Below are 17654 nucleotides of genomic sequence, written 5' to 3'. Positions count from 1 at the left end.
AATATAGAGTGTGAAGTCTTTCAGAGAGCAGTGAAGGTCTGAGGAATAAAACTGGAGAGGTAAGCCATACATAATCCCAGGTAGTCAGAAAAAGAGGTCATAGAGCTTAGGGTTTAGTACTTCCTTTGGGTTGCAAGTTCTCTGAGTGACAGATGATCTGTCTTGCATCTCTCTAGCTGAGTAGCAGCGATACACTATCCAGTTACGTTCAAAAAGAGGCTGATGGGTCTGATTTGTAAATGGTGGCAAGAAGCAGAGGAAAGGCAAGGGAGCATGTATATTAGCCACAGTCATCGATAAATGGCAGCAATATTTGTAGAGACATCATCGTGTGTATTGAATGAATGCCCCACCTGTCAATTAAAAAGCCGATAGCTTATGGCTTAGGCAAGAAATAGAAGTGGGACATCAGGAGGAAAAAGAATTCTGGGAGAGAAGGAGGCAAGGAGAGGAGTCCAAAAATAGCTGAGGAGACAATCACATGGAACCTGAGCACAAGTAACCAGCCACATGGCAAAATGTAGGTTAAAATAAATGGTTATCTTTAGTTATGATCTAGTCAAACCTAGCTATATGGCCATATGCTATATGGATATTTGTAAATATAATTTGAGTCTGAGTCTTATTTCTGAGAGCATGGGGATGGGAAGAAGAATCTGGGACCAAATATACAACAAATATTCAGCAAGAAACATGAAGCTTGAAAAATATTATGAACATTACTTACAAGTTTCTGCAGTCAGTTAGTTTGGAGTAGCCAAATCCCCAGACAGCTCCATAACATTCACTATCAGCCCATGAGTCCTAGATCCTCTGCTTGCAGGGGAAGACTAGGATGTTGTCAGAGCAAGAGCTTCTTTCCCTATAGATGTCATTGGGTTAACGTGAAGTGCTGGGGATGGCCAACAAAAAGTTTGATCTCTTCACAATGTAGGTCCCAGTATTTGAAGTTTGTGTTGTACAAAGCACACTTAATACTAACTACTTAACTCAAGAAAGCATGTAAACCTTGAGACCCAAAGAAATGGCTAATCCTAAAACTAACTTGGAGTTTGAAATCGTTTCGGAAAGTGTGGGTGGCAGAGACAAGGAAGCATTTTCAGAATGTTCTGCTTTGTTCTCTTAACCAGCTCATCTGCCCAGCACATTATAAATAGCAAGAAGCTATTACCTGGCCCAGGAGGGGTAGTCCTACTCATTGAATTTCCCCAAAGCTGAACTCTGAAATCAATAAAGAGTGGGAATGGGCATGTTTTAAATGGCTCTGTTTTATGCTTTAAGACTTTCTTCGGTTATTTCAGTCTTCTATCTCTAAGTTCATTTTGAAGAGTAACTGCTAATTACCAACAAATGCACCTCTAAAACCTAGTTGAAACATCTTCCTTAGAAAGAGACAGTACTAACCCAGAGCCCTCAAACTTCACACCTTCCATATGGTTAGGCTAAATGGCCTAACCATAGTCATGGGTCCATAAACTTATTTCTCAAAGATCATAAGAAAGCTATAATATTGTTGTTATTTTAAATAATTACATTACAAATCTAATACTATTTCCTTAAGAGGTAAGTAACCTTTCTAGTTCCTCATGATACATGCCCTAGTTAATAATGTCAGTATTTTTATATTATATATTTATTTTAATATGTTTTATAACATTTATTTAAACATATTATATTAGTATTTATATTAAATTATGTACAGGTAGTGCATGCTTATTATTTCACAACTTGGGAGGTCCAGGCAGAAGGATCAGGAGTTCAAAGCCAGCCTTAGTACATACTTCACAATGTAATGGCAAAGGTTAAATTAATGTAAAATACCTAGCCTTAGAGTGAGTAGTCAATAAAATGTCACTCTTCTGACCTTGTGTTTTACCCTTAGCAGGAAAAAAAAGTCAAATAATAATTTTAAGTGTGCTTAGGAACAAAATAGCATGAACTCCTTGGCCTGGCTTTCTTCTTGGAAAGGGTCTCACCTCACTATGTGACCTAGCCCCGCCTAGACTTACTGAATAGGCCAGGCTGGCCTTGAACTCATTGATATCCACTGCCTCTGCCTCATGAGTGCTGGGATTAAAGGCATGGCCTCCACGCCCAGCAGGGCTTTGAACTTTTTAATGATAGAATAAAATAACAATAAGATATATAATGCCTTTCTTGAATCTCTGCATAGGGCAAATATAAAATCTTCCTTCACTTCAAAACAGAAATAAAGCCAGGGATAATGGTAGGTGACTGTAATCCCAGACCTTGGGAAACTGATCCAGGAAGATAAGGAGTTCAAAGCCAGTCTGAGCTACATAGAAAATTGGAGGCGAGTCTTGTCTACACAATAAGACCCTGTTTCAAAACAAACACACACAGGCGAACAAAATCACATAGAGGTAAAAGCACAACAGTGTTAATACACTGTATCAAGGTATACAAGGACAAACCCCCCAAAATATCAGAATCCCAGGCCTGGGAGGCCGCCCAGCCCAGCAAGTCCACACTGCACAAGCACAAGGACCTGAGTTCCATCCCCATCACCTGATGACACCTGTGTTTGTCCTTTGGCTTCACCTGCACATGAGCACATGCCCACAGTCACCGACAGGATGAGCACCGTGTTTGTTTTCCAGACTGATGGTTTTCTAGAGGATTACTTTGATCTGTCTTCACACGAGTTCCAATGGGATATGGAACCTGCTGCCACCTTGGGGCACCTCTACTTTTAGCTTTCTCAAGGTAGACCACGTGCCCAGAATTTTCTCAGGTCATAAAGAATACAGGGTTGGGACGTTACCTTTAGAAGCTTTTAAGCAGCAGGGCAGGGCTGGGGGATGAACTGCATGGCTCTCTCAGCTAACATTTAGCCTTATTTGTGGTAAGGACCCAGTCTGAGCTACCTGGCAAAGTGCACTTCAATTTCGAGCTGATGCGTTTACTCTCCTGGTCTAAAATTGTTGTCAGCAATTTTTATTTTAAATAGAACTTGCAGTTGCTGGCCTTTTAGAATACTTCATATTTACAAAGGTGCATTTCATATGAACATCCTAAAGTGCTGTATGACGATCATTTCATTTATCCTTATAATACCTCTGGAAGACAGAGTTGTCCATGGTACTCTTTCCCACCACCAGCATATCCCATATTGAAACAAAAGTGCACAAAGGCCCAACACAGATAGTTTCTTTTTTGTTTGTTTGTTTTTTGTTTGTTTGTTTTTTTGGGGTTTTTTTTTTTGTTTGTTTTTTGAGACAGGGTTACTCTGTAGCCCTGGCTGTCCTAGAACTCACTCCATAGACCAGGCTGACCTTGAACTCAGAAATCCACCTGCCTCTGCCTCCCAAGTGCTGGGATTAAAGGCATGCACCGCCACTTCCCAGCCAGATAGTTTCTTGATGACCAGTCCAGGACTCATGCTGGGCTGGAGAATGCACTGCCAGGTGGCCGGTGATAGGTCAGGCTTTCCCACAGGGTTAGGGGAATGGTATTCTGCTCAAGGGCAGCAGCACTGGGGCAGGGAAGAGACTGCAGAACTAGTCAGCTGTGATATGCGTCTCCCTGTCCAGTTCTCTCTTTATCCAGTTCCCCAGTTTCTAGTCTCTTCTGGAAGGGAAGAGGTGAAAGAAGGCTTAGAAGTCATCTGTGCCCAGGAAAGATTGGTCCTGCAGGTTTGAAAGACCCACTTGTACAAGATGTGTTGGAGCACAGCACTTTAACCCTAGCACAGAGATCCACAGAGGCATTCATGTGGATCTTTGTGAGTTCAAGGCCAACCTGGTCATTTAGAAATATATTCAGTAAACCTTAGGTTGATTATTGACCTCAGTAGCTAGAAGCAGAAGAGTGTCAACTCTACAGCCCTGGAAACCTTGGAATTTTGAAAGCACCCTGTTGTCATTGAGCAAGTAAGGGAAGTTGTTGGTCAGCTCTCTGATCTTATCATATCTCACAAATAAATGACAGGGAGGTTAGAAAGGAAGGGGGAAGGGAGGGAAGGAAGTTTGTCAAGAAATTTTGAGATACCTAGAGCTCTTTGAGGTGACCTCAGATCATCTACTGATGGATTTGGGGAATTATGTTTCTCACACTCTCTTTAAAGTAACTAAGATTCAGGAAAACAAAAGAAAACAAAAACAAAACAACAACAACAACAACTAACCAACTTCCTGAAGGTCACATAGCAAAGAAAGTAAACTACAGGATCTGGATCCCGCCTGCCCAGAGCTTTCTAACCTAAGAACAAGAATATTTACCAATTGTGCAAATGAAGGCCAAGTCACCACTTGCTTGCATTCTTGTCTTCTGCACTCAATCAGTTATTGGTGGGATCTGATAAGACCAGAAAGCTAACACACAACTTCCTTACCTGTGTAAGGCTCCATGATTCACTCGACTCAAATGGTGTAACACAAGGAGTGTTTTATTCTGCAGAAGTCCAGCATGCTGGGGTCTCCATTACCACGATAGACAACCAAGTGAGCACCAAGGCCTGATTTAAAGCACATGAGGGGAATTCCGGGATAGGTGACTTCTATCTTAATCTGTTGGGTCCATCTCTATGGACATTCCAGAACCATTACTGGGGGTGGAAACTGTTGCTAGGGAAGTCTGGGAAGTATTGCTGAGGAGGCTCTTGACCCCTTGTCCTTGCCTCAGGCCAGGTGGCAGTACAGCTTCTGATGGCAGGGCAGTTTCTGACTTGAAGTTTGGGTTTTTTTCTAGTAACTGACTTGCCCAGTTCTTAGGCCTGATCTTCTAAACTGCCAATTTGAAGCCTGTCATTGAGTTAGCCTAGCCTTCTCACCTGTTTTATGACAACAAAGTGCTTTCAAATTTCAAGGGTTTCCAGGACCATAGTGGACACTCACTCCTTGCTCTTCTGCCTCTAGCTACTGAGGTCAATCATAAAACATGACATCAGTTTTCAGGTGGGTCTGTGATCACAACCATGCCTTCTGTATCACATTTTTTGACCAGTTAACTCAACTGAAGCAAAATCGCAGGTGCTTTACTTACAGTGAGTCAGCAGCAGCACTTGGTCTATTGGACTGTATGGAGCTTTGAATTGGAGTGGCCCCCAAAGGCTCGTAAACTCGAATGCTTATCCAGAAGGGAGTGCAACGCTTTGTTGGGATTAGAAGAATTAGGAGGTTAAGAAGTGTGACCTTGTTGGAAGAAGTGTGTCTCTAGGGTGGGTTTTGAGGTTTTCAAAAACCCACACCCCCGGGCCAGTGTTTTGCCTCCCCCTCTGCCTCTGCCCCACCCCTTCCTCTCTTTCTTTGCATACAGATCAGGATGTAGTTCTCGGCAATTGCTCCAGTACCTGCCTGCCTGCCACAGTGCTCCCCACCATGACTACAATGGAATAAACCTCTGAAACTAAGCAAACCTACAACTAAATGCTTTCTTTCATAAGAGTTGCTGTAGTGACTCTGTCTCCTTACAGTAACAGAACTAAGATGAACTGATTCCAGGCTCGTTGGCATAAAACAGTAGCTGCTCTCGAGTCGGTCTGAATCTTCAGATTAGCCCACCTTAAAGGAGGCAGGACTTGGGATTTTGTACTTGAGGGTACATTCCATAGTGGCAGAGGAGACACAGTGGTGGCAGTGGCTTCAGGCTGTGATGGCAGGAGCATGAAGTTGCTTGCTCATAATTGGGGGGATTCGGAAACAGAGTGATGTTTCTCAGGTTGATTTTCCCCCCAACCCTCCCTTTTTTCTATTCTAGGCCACTACCCATTGGACATCCACAATCAGGTTGTCCTCCTCCCCTAAAGGGGGAAACCTGGGAATGCCTTCATAGACACATCCAAAGACATGCTTCACTAATGTCTTGTATACCTCTTTTTATTCTTTTATCTTAAAAAAAATTGTGTGGGGCTGATGAGATGGCTCAGGGGTTAAGAGCACCGACTGCTCTTCCGAAGGTCGTGAGTTCAAATCCCAGCAACAACATGGTGGCTCACAACCATCCGTAAGGAGGTCTGACGTCCTCTTCTGGAGTGTCTGAAGACAGCTACAGTGTACTTACATATAATAAGTAAATAAATAAATCTTAAAAAAATTGTGTGTGTGTATGTGTGTGCATGTGCAATCACATGGGCATGGGCATGTGAATGCCAGAAGCATGTGCAGTCACACGGGCATGGGCATGTGAATGCCAGAAGCATCTTTTTTGCAATTGTTTTTCCACCTTTCTGTTTTATTTTTACTTCAAATATATGATGTTTTATCTCCATGCATGTCTTTACAATGTGCATACCTGGTACCTGTGGTGACTCGAAAAGGATGTTGGATTCCCTGGAACTGGAGTTACAGATGGTTGAACCCACCACGTTGGTGCTAGGAACTAAACCTGGCCCATCTAGAACAATAACAAGTGCTTTTAACTACTGAGCTTTCTCTCTGGCCCTTCATTTATTTTTTTGAGAATCTCTTATCAAACCTGGACTTACCAATTGGGCAAGTTTAATCACTTGTTTATCTAGCAAGTCCTACAAATTCTCCTGTTTTTGGCATACTCAGCCTGAGCTTACAATTGCATGCTGCCATACCTGGCTTATAATATGAAGAGGGTTATCATTCATGGTGGCAGGGACAGCATGGCAGCAGATGGCCAGAGCAGGAAGGGGAGGAAAGAGTGCAGACTGGAAATAGGATGAAGGGATAACTCTCAAAGCAAGGTTGCATCACCTCCCCAAACTGTGCCACTAACGGAGGACCAACTGTTCAAATATCTGAACCTACAGCAGACGTTTTTCATTTAAACCACAACAGCATTTATATTTAGACATTTATGTTTCTGTGGCAAACACTTTACCAACAAGATCATTCTTCAAGCCCCCATTAGACCTTCATTAATCCAATGAAATTGATAATGACAATCAACCATCACAGAACGCCCCCACCAAGGCTGAGTGTTTACCAACACTTCAATAGATTAGAGAATGACTGACCACTGTGCAGGACCGGGTATGCTGGATCCATCACTAAGACAGCTGTGAGGTCCACAAAATGCACTGGGGATATAACATAAGAAGAAGCCCACCTCAGGACCTGGCCTTCTGCTTCCTAGATCTTTTACAGAGAGACATCTCTACATGTCAGGCATGATTTCCATTGTATACCTTTGTCTTTTCTTTTCTTCTTTTTTAAAAGATTTTATTTATTTTATATATATGATGATACATTGCAGCTGTCTTCAGACACACCAGAAGAGGGCATCCCATTACAGATGGCTGTGAGCCACCATGTGGTTGCTGGGATTTGAACTCAGGACCTTTGGAAGAGCAGTCGGTGCTCTTAACCACTGAGCCATCTCTCCAGCCCAATTAAGTTAATTCTTAAATTCTGTTGTTTTCCTTTTTGTGTGTACACATGTATAAATCTTGGTATGTGAGTGTGGAGGCCTATGAGTGACCTCAAGTGTTTTCCTCAACTGCTTTCCACAGAGGACTTCTTATTCTAATGCCATCTTTAAAACTGAAATAGACTTGAAATTGGGATATTCTTAGAGTCTTATATTCATTTCATCAAGGTGAAGCATATTTGGAAAATATTACTGAATTTAATTTTTTCTCATTTTAAAAACTCTACTACTTGCTTATATATCAGAGTTACAACTTTATTTTTGTATTCTTAAAATTGCATCAAATAAAAGTTATATTTAAAATGTTCTCAGTAAGACAGGCAGTGATGACGCATACCATTGGTCCCAGTACTTGGAAGTACTTGGAAGGCAGAGGCAAGCAGACCTCAAGGGCAATCTACTACAGAGTGAGCTCCAGGACATCCAGAGCTACACGGAGAAACCCTGTCTGGAAAAAAACCAAAACAATTTAAAATGTTTTAATTTTTATATACACTGGTATGTGTGTGTGTGTGTGTGTGTGTGTGTGTGTATGTTTGTGTGTGTGTGTGTGTGTGTGTGTGTGTATGTGTGGGTGTGTGGATGTGTGTGTGGGTGTGCACATGCGTGTACACCATAGTGTGTAGGTGGAGGTCAGAGGAATGCTTGCAGGAGTTGTTCTCTCTGTCCACTTTGTGGTGGATTGAAATCACATCATGAGTCTTAGCGTCTTAGCCTGTTGAGCCTGAGCCCATGTTATATTTTATATATTATAATTACCTTACAGTTATGTAAATCCAAATTCATGTGACTTTATTTGCTTTTTATACTCTGGTAGAGTATATAGGCCAGGCATTACTGCCCCTATTTTAGTGAAAGGCAACTCAAGGTGACTTAAGGACCTTAGTCACATTTTCTAAGATTAGCAGTGGGTGAAAACCAAATAGATAGACAGGTATGATGTTGTATTCCTATAATCCAAACACCTGAGGGACTTAGAAAAGGGTCCCAAGTTCAAGACCAGCCTGGGTTAGACAGTGAAAATCACTAAAACAACCTTTTCATTCCTAATAGAAGTGTGTCCACAGGTGTGGTAGAGCAGTCCTTTTCTTGTATGAAGGAGCTGTGTAGGATACAATAACTTTAATTTGATGAAGTAATTTGGTAGGCTATTTGTTTGGGTTTGTTTTTGAGATAAGGTGTCATAAAGCCCAGGCTGTGTAGCAAAAGATGACTTTGAACTTCTGATCTTCCTGCCTCTACTTCTGAAGTGCAAGGAATACAGGTGTGTACCAGCACCCCGAGTCTCCCACAGTGCTGGGGATCTAATGCATGAGTGCACCGCATCTGTACCTGACGCTGGAGGAAGTCAGAAGAGGCCATCAGATTCCCTGTAAGTGGCATCACAGAGAGCTGAGCTGCTTATGTTGGTGCTTGGAACGAACCCGCAAGAGCAACCAGTTCTCTTAACTGCCGAGCTGTCCTTCTAGCCCCTGTCATTTGTATTTTAAAACTGAGTGAAGTGTGCTTCCAATAACGACATTTCTAAAGTTATGCCAAATGTCCAAGGAGAACCATAGCCAGCAGCTCCCAGGGCTACAGTCAGATGCCACTTCTAGTTCATAGAGCTGAGAACCTTCTACACTCCAGTTAGCAGAGAAAAATGGCTCCATTTTCCCAACATTGTTCCTGATCTTCAGCGTCCTGCTCTGATATTTGCTTCCAGCAGCTGAGAACAGTACAACAATGCATTCAAAATCATTTTGTAGGTTTGTGCCTTGGTTTGTGTTCTGAAGTTGGAAAAAAAGGTTTAAAGCTTCTCATCTCAGCTTGTTGATATTCTCATCTTTTAGACCCTGAAAGAAAAAAAGATTAAATACAATATCATTAACACATTGTACTGATACATGATACATACAATGTACATTTTTTAAAGATTTATTTTAATTATTTTATGTGTAGGAGTACATTGTAGCTGTACAGATGGCTGTGAGCCATCATGTGGCTGCTGGGAATTGAACTCAGGATGGCCCTGCTTACTCCAACCCCGCTCGCTCCTTCGTAATACACTGTAGCTGTCTTCAGACACACCAGAAGAGGGTGTCAGATCTCATTACGGGTGGTTGTGAGCCACTGTGTGGTTGCTGGAATCTGAACTCAGGACCTTCAGAAGAGCAGTCAGTGCTCTTACCCGCTGAGCCATCTCACAGCCCACAATCTACAATTTTCATTAAAACTTTTTATTCAAGTTAACATATCAAACCATTCAAGTTCTAACTCACAGGAAAACTGAGGTTGATTTCTGGAGAGCATAGTAATTAGCACATATTTCCTCTGATAGGAGTTTGGGGTCATCTTGTCAGGTACATCTTGTTACTAGATGTTACTCTCAGACTATAGCCCGAGCCCTGAACCACAGGTTAGAACAAGAACACCAATTGTATTATTTGCCATCAGTCACCTACTTTCTTGTCATTCTTCAAATTAGACAAAGACAATAATCCGACTACTCTGGCCATTACCACAAAAAATCTTCGTAAAGAGCACTGAATATTTTTAGGTTTTTTGTTTGTTTGTTTTGGGTTTTGTTTGTTTGTTTTTGTTTTTGTTTGTTTTTTGTTTTTCGAGACAGGGTTTCTCTGTATAGCCTGGCTGACCTGGAACTCACTCTGTAGACCAGGCTGGCCTCGAACTCAGAAATCTGCCTGCCTCTGCCTCCCAAGTGCTGGGATTAAAGGCGTGCATCACCACTGCCTGGCCACCCTTCAGTTTGATCAAATCCCAGTAGGGGTTTTATTTTTATGAGAAAAATAACCAGTGGGCACATGTTCATGTTAGACAGGCAATTTCATGACTCTATTTGAAGAAGCAACTTCACAAAGTTTGGGTAATGTGGCAGGAGGCTTATGTAATGTGGCATTCCCTGTGCCTGGGATGCACTAATGCTCAGCCGCTCGCTTGAATCACTGCTCTTAGGGTCACAGAGGCAGAGTAGTATGGTCGCATTAGCTTTACTTTTGATCACAGTTCCTTCGACAGTGAATCATCACTCCATATGGGATCATATAACTGGGTTGGGATAATTGGCCAACAGTAAAAGGATTGTGACCGTGTGACAAATGTAGAAGGGCTCTGAGCCGTTTCTGGCAGCGCTTGCCTGTGGTGTCTTTAACAACTTCACTGCAGCCTTGATCCTCAACATACAATATTCAGGCTTCCCGCTGCTAACAACACTGCCTGAGAACACCCCACCCAGCTTCAGCTGGAGACAATTCCACGTTAAGAACTACAGTGTTCTTACTGTACATATAGAATCTCATGCTTCACTCTTTTCTGAACATTCATTCTGTGAAAAGCCATGAGAGTTGACTCTCCATATCTACAACACAGCTTGCTTCAATTTTCCTTAGCTCCAATCGCTTTCTCCTCAGCACACACCCATTTCTTTATCCATAAATACCCTTAAGTCCTAATCTTGGTGAGGTGAAACTAAGGCTTGCCCTTGTCTCTAAGTGACTTGTCTTGCAAACACACTGGGTTTTTTGCAAAACTCATTGCTTGAGTAGTTGGCATCAGTCTTGAGTAGGCAGTGGTGGTATGGTTGGGTAATAGGATACAGACAAGAAGCATTCTCAGTTTTCAAAGAAAGAATCTGAGGCTGGTGCCAACATTGTTGCATGTTTCTCTTTCTTTCTCATGCATGTGCATGGTACATGGTGTATCCATGCTTACGTTTGTGCACATGTGCATGCATGTTTGTGATGTACATGTGAAGACCAGAAGTTGACATCAGATGTCTCCCTTAATTATTTACCTCTCCCTTGTACTTTTTGAAGCAGGGTCTGTCAGTGAACCTAGAGCTCAAAGATTTAGTTAGACTGGTTGTCGGCTGCACTCCCCTATCCCTGCCCCTCAAGTGCTGAAGCTACAGACATGCAGCGCCACTTTTACATGGGTGGTAGGGATCTGAACTCAGGCCCTTATTCTTCTATGGCAAGTCCTTTAGTGACTGATCTATCTCCTGAGCCCCAATGGAATTATGGAATTTCAGCAGATAGACTGCAATCTATCTTCTCGAGGAGCCAACTTGGGAATTGTGCTGCAGTACCAATAACTCAGCAATAGAGGCAGGTGTCTTAAAGAATCAACACAGCTGTATCTCTGGTCCCACTCCCCCATTCTCCCTACAAATGACAGCACAAGTATTTTTGAAAGCTCTTAAATTCATTGTTGTTGATATTCTCCTAAACATGTACCTATCTAGTCAAGAACTAAGCCAAAGAGGCAGTTTATAAAAATCTTTTTAGCCGGGCAGTGGTGGCATACGCCTTTAATCCCAGCACTTGGGAGGCAGAGGCAGGTGGATTTCTGAGTTCAAATTCAAGGCCAGCCTGGTCTACAGAGTGAGTTCTAGGACAACCAGGGCTATACAGAGAAACCCTGTCTCGATAAACCAAAAAAAAAAAAAAAAAAAAAAAAAACCTTTTTATGTGGGTTATGCGTTCAGTTGTGGGAAGACTACTTGACTCTGAGACTTTTTCTATTGCATGGTGCTCAGAATATACCTGGTTAGCTTTTTAGTAGCTTAAAGGGTTATTTTAGTGATGAACTTTGCTATAGATCTTTTTCTTTGCGGTAGTTTACAGTGACTTGCGCAGCAAGTTTGTTTTCCCTGGGGGCCTATTTCCCTTCCTTTAACCGTTCCAGCTGTGGGTGCTGGAGAATCACTTCGAGGCACAGCTGCTGGATTAGTGACTTTTTTTTTTTTGACATAAGAGAATCTAAAGACCTCTGAGAGATATCTTCTCTGGGTCTTCTAGGCTAATATTTTAATCTAAAATGTTTGCGTTAAATGTTCTCTAAAGGCAAATGTTATTTTCTCATGTTAAAAAAAATATTCAGTCTGTATATCCAGAAAGCTATACTGGTGGCAACAATGGTAAGTAGGGCTTGGCTCATAAATATATGAGCCTATACACACACATACACACACACACACACACACACACACTTCAATAGTGCAGGCCTCAAAAAGTAAAAACAAAAAGCCCTAACATTAGAGTAAAGGTTAATTAGCATTGGTGCCCTGGTTCATAAAACTCATTTTATTAAATTTATGTCCCATATTTTTACCACAGCATATTGCTTTCTGCACTTAAAATCCAGGCACAAGGATATGAAATTATTTTCCCACTCTACCATTGGCTTCAGGGTACAGGGTCCTGATTTCACCAGGGTCTTTGGTCTTCCTGCCCTTTTATGCCCTATTCAAAAGTTTCAGCAAATTTGACCTCTCAGAAGATACAATTTCCTGTTAGCCTTATACAGTGCATCTCTGTTTACATGTTAGGGCTCCGTTCAGAGACAGGAAGTTGCAGAATGCAGCTTAGGTGCTGAAGCAATATTAAGCAGAATTTTGCTTCCTGCATACTTTACAACCAGGACAATTTCCTTCTTTGAGTCTTAGCATCTAATTCTTATTTTGGGGTCAGGCCTTGCATTCTGGAATGACTTGCTTATAAAGCACTGTCTATGAACTAGTTCTAGTCTGAATATTATCTGGCTAATTCTATAAAATGCCTCAGTCTCCAACATTAAATTATGTCACTAAACGGGGAAGATGAGTAAGTAAATAAATAAAAACAAAATGAAAACCAAACAGCATCAATCAGAAGATGTAGTTATCATGTGGGAGGGCGATTGTCTACACTAATAGGGTGCGGGTAGGTGCTAGTCTTCCTCCCTTTCTGCTATGTTGGCTCAGCCATACTCTTGAGAGAGGAATTTTATGTTGATGAAATCATCCTTTTTGATAAGTGATGTTCTTGTGTGGAGTCTCATTACCTAGTCCTGGAACTTACTATGTAGATCAGGCTGGTCTCGATTTCAGAGATTCACCTGCCTCTGCCTCCCAAGTGCTTCAATTAAAGGCGTGCGCCCCTAGGCCTGACTTCATTTATAATTTTTGAACTATGTTTCAAAGATACATTTGTTAGGTAGTTGCTCCTAATGTATTTCTCAATACCAACATTGTTAAAACTAGAGCCTCCTGGGCTGGAGAGATGGGTCAGCGGTTAAGAGCACTGACTGCTCTTCCAGAGGTCCTGAGTTCAAATCCCAGCAACCACATGGTGGCTCACAGCCATCTGTAATGGGATATGATGTCCTCTTCTGATGTGTCTGAAGAGAGCAGCAGTGTACTCATATATATAAAATAAATAATAAATAATAAATAATTCTTAAAAAAACAAAAACAAAAACTAGAGGCCCAATTGAAATATGGGTATTTGGAACAACCCACATCCAGTAAAATAAACAAAATGGAATATGCAGGACTTTAAACAATTTCAGTGACCAGAGGTAATAAGAACCCTCTGAGGAAAAGCAATGGCCACCCACAGGTGAAGTGTGTGTCCACACCCATCCTGCCCCTTGGCCATGGACAGGTGAAGTTTGTCCTCTCAGGTCCTCCCCTTGGCTTCCTTTGTTGAACTAGTTCAGTGTTCAGGAAGGACTCAGTGAAGGACATCAGGGTGTGGCTCATGACTTATTTGCATAACCAGGAAGTAATTCAGGAGGAAGGTGGCAGGAAAAATAGGGTGATGGACTGAGTTCTAATCCAGTTTTATTCTTAGTTTGCATGTAGGTGCTTCCGCAAGCCTGAAGGGTCCTGTGTTGCTAGGTACGTTGTTGGTGAGGAGTATGTGTAGTGAAGTCAGATGGAGAGTCAGGTTGCTAAGTCGTACTTATCTGTTTGCCTTAGTTCTACTCTTTGCTATGTGTTTGTTGTCTCATCAGAGGCCCTAAAAAGGCAAGTTCAAATGACAATTAATTGAAATCTCCACATCCAAAATGGATCTTTCATCTTGGTAAGTTAATTGTGTCCTATTTTGCATCAGTCACACAGCTGAGTAACAGAAATTCAGAACCATATGTATAGTGTGTTGTTTAGCTTTAGGAGACTGGGTAGCTTGAAGGAACACAGACCTGTGGCTCCACACTGTTCTTCTTCAACATCCATTGCCCACTTGTGTCTGGAGGGCTCGCAATTACATTATTTCCTTGAAAATTCAGACACATTAAGAGAAACAGTGTTAAAAAAAAAAAAAAAAAAAAAAAGCCAGGCAGTGGTGGCACACGCCTTTAATCCCAGCACTTGGGAGGGAGAGGCAGGCAGATTTCTGAGTTCGAAGCCAGCCTGGTCTACAGAGTGAGTTCCAGGCAAGCCATGGCTACAAAGAGAAACCTTGTCTTGAACTCCCTGCCCCTCAAAAAAGAGACAGAACCAGAGAAGGAGAAAGATCCTTCTGGCTCCTGGGTTAGAAGAATAGAGAAGGGGAAAAAGATTTATCTGATGAATATTTACTTGTTCATGTCATATACCAAGAACAATTAAAAATGGCTTGATTTTTAAAAAGAAATAGAGAGATGGAGTCATTATTCTCAAGTTTATATCCTGGTGGGAAGAAATATAAAGCAAGCAAGTAACCCTCGTCTATGGAGGTAATAACCTGAAGCCATGCCCCACAGTGTGGGCCTGAACTGGTCCTGACTTCTGTGTGCAGAAGGATGGCCTGAGCCCAGAGTTCAACAGTGAGACTGCCTTTTTTATTATTAATTAAGTCTGTTTCATTTGTTCTTTGACAGCTTTACAATGTAAATGATGTATTCTGGTTGCTCTCTGCCATCTTTCTTATCTTCCCACCACTCTTGCCAATCCCTTTCCCCAAATCTTTTCCCTACATTCTTTCTTTGGATTGTTTGCTTTGTTTTGTTATGCATCCATGGGACTGTCTGTGACTATAAGTTTGGAACTATTCATGGGAGCCTGCTGGGCTCACAACTACAGACAGTGGTAACGCTACCCCCCATCTATCAGTGGCAGGGTAGGGTAGGAGCACACAGCCTCTCCTGACCCATGACTGTTGACAGAGCCAGTCTTGTATGAGCCCACTTGGGTAATAGAGCGTCTGTGACGCCATGACTGTAATGGCTGTGTCACCCCAGAAGACAGTATTTTTCAGCCCTTTCCTCTTTGTCAAGCTCTTAGCATTCTTTCCAACTCCTCTTCCTTGACGATGTTCTCTGGGCCTAAGAAAGAGGTGATGAGACCCTGCCTTTTTTTTTTTTTAACTTATTGATTCTTTGTGAATTTCACATCATGCACCCCAGTTTCATTCTCCCCATTGCCCCACTCTATCCACCCTCCACTGCTGCAACCTCCAATCTCCCAAAGAAAAAAAATCTCTCCATGGAAGTGTGTCATGGTGTGTCCCACAGTACACCCTTTTACCCAAATAGCTTTACTTGCAAATGTCCCTTGTAATGAGTCATTGGTCAGGTTTGAGGCCTCCGGCTTCTGCTTCATTATCAATGCTGACTCCTCACTGGGACTCCTCTCAGATATCCTGTTGTTGCCCTGTGTCATGGAGATCCTGCAGCCTTGGATCAGCAGGATTGGCCCCTTCACACCCTCCAGCAGTTATTAGTTGGGGTAGATGTTGGCATGGGCCGACTCAAAGCCCTGAACCTGGGTCTGGATGGTAGCTGAGTTGGTCAGCCTGCCAGCTCTCCTGCACCCACATCTCCAAGGCCAGGAGACCTTGTCTTTCAAAAAGGAAAGATGAATAATCTGCCAGCTTTTAATTCTAGCACTGAGAGGCAAAGACAGTCAGATATCTGAGTTTGAGGCCAGTTTGGTCTACAGAGTGAGTCCTAGGACAACCAGGGCTACACAGAGAAACCCTATTTCAAAAAACAAACAAAACCAAGCAAACAAAAATGTCCCTTCCTCACTCCCAAAATAAAAATAAAAATAAAAGTAAAAATAAAGGATATTTAAAAATAAAGAAAAAGGCCGAGCAATGATGGTACATGCTTTTAATCCCAGCACTTGGGAGGCAGAGGCAGGCGGATTTCTGAGTTCGAGGCCAGCCTGGTCTACAGAGTGACTTCCAGGACAGCCAGGGATATACAGAGAAACCCTGTCTTGAAAAAACCAAACCAAACCAACCAACCAACCAAAAAACCAAACATCCACCCCCCCCCCAAAAAAAAACCCAAAAAGAAAGAAAATAAAGAAAAAGAAAAATAAAGGCTTCTAAGAAGCAGGGGATATAAAAGATGCTTATGTCTCCAGTGGTATTGGTGGTTTTGTTGGCAGGGCACAGCTTTAAACAATGTGAAGGGATGAGCTGGTTCATTTATGTCAACTTGATACAAGCTGGAGTCATCGGAGAGAAGGGAGCCTTGATTGAGAAAATATCTCCATATGAGTGAGCTATAGGAAAGGCCTGTAAGGGAGTTTTTAATTAGTGATTGACAGGAGAGTGCCTAGCCCATTGTGGGTGATTCTATCTCTGGGATGGTAGTACTGGGTTCTATAAGAAAGCAGGCTAAACATGAGGAGTAAGCCAGTGTACCCTGCATGGTCTCTGCATCAACTCCTGCCTCCAAGTTCCTGCCATGTTTGAGTTCCTGTCCTGACTTTCTTCAGTGATGGACTATGCGGACTGTGGAAGTTTAAGTCAAAAAGCCCTTTCCTTCCCAATTTGCTTTTGGTCATGGCGTTTTATTGCAGCAATAGTAACTCTAATTAAGATAGCACCCCAGGATGAAGTGCATTGGAAGACCCTGGAGTCAGAGCATAGTCAGTGAGTTGGAGCAGAAAGGAGCCCAGGCAAAGAGAGAAAGGCAGAAAGATGAAATGAAGCTGTGTGGTAGCGGCCAGATAATGCTGGAACTTTGGAGCGACTCTGAAAGCCAGGTGAACAGATCTTTGAACCCATAGAGATAGGATCTTATGTTGAGACAGGACAGGAGACAGAGGGGTTATGAGGCTTTGGGGGTAATTCAGCCAAGAAACACTGATGGCTTGAAGAAGGTAAGAATGGCAGGCTGCTGAGAATCAGTCTATACATGTTTTGAAGTGATAATAAGCAAGATTCCTAGATGAATTAGGTGAGGTTATCAAGAAAGAAGGATCAGAGGGTAAAATACTCTACTTTCATGTATCTTTAGGAGTGTCAAATTATAAATGAAACAAGTGGGGGAGAACTCAGTGAACTGGGGTGATGACATTAGATCCATCACAAAATGGGGCAAGGATGGCTGAGTGGTGGCAGTGTACACCCCAGCACTCAGGAGGCAGAGGCAGGCATAGCTCTGTGAGTTCTAGGACAGCCAGGACTACACATAGAAACTTTGTTTCCAAAACCGCAGCAGCAACAGGAACAGCAGGAGCAGCAGGAGCAGCAGGAGCAGCAGCAGGAGCAGCAGGAGCAGCAGGAGCAGCAGCAGGAGCAGCAGGAGCAGCA

General features: G+C 42.5%; 1 long non-coding RNA gene across 1 annotated transcript; it reads left to right on the top strand.

Moving 5' to 3' along the window:
- Window positions 1-4759: 4759 nt before the first annotated feature.
- LOC116068138 lies at window positions 4760-5380 on the top strand. The gene is made up of 2 exons (XR_004109447.1): window positions 4760-4916; window positions 5278-5380. It is a non-coding gene; the product is annotated as an uncharacterized LOC116068138 (long non-coding RNA).
- The last annotated feature ends 12274 nt before the right edge of the window (window positions 5381-17654 follow it).

The sequence above is a fragment of the Mastomys coucha genome, unplaced genomic scaffold, assembly GCF_008632895.1.
Source record: "Mastomys coucha isolate ucsf_1 unplaced genomic scaffold, UCSF_Mcou_1 pScaffold22, whole genome shotgun sequence".
In the NCBI taxonomy this organism is placed as follows: domain Eukaryota; kingdom Metazoa; phylum Chordata; class Mammalia; order Rodentia; family Muridae; genus Mastomys; species Mastomys coucha.
The sequence above is the reverse complement of the archived record's forward strand: the minus strand, read 5'-3'. Positions and strand labels throughout refer to the sequence as shown.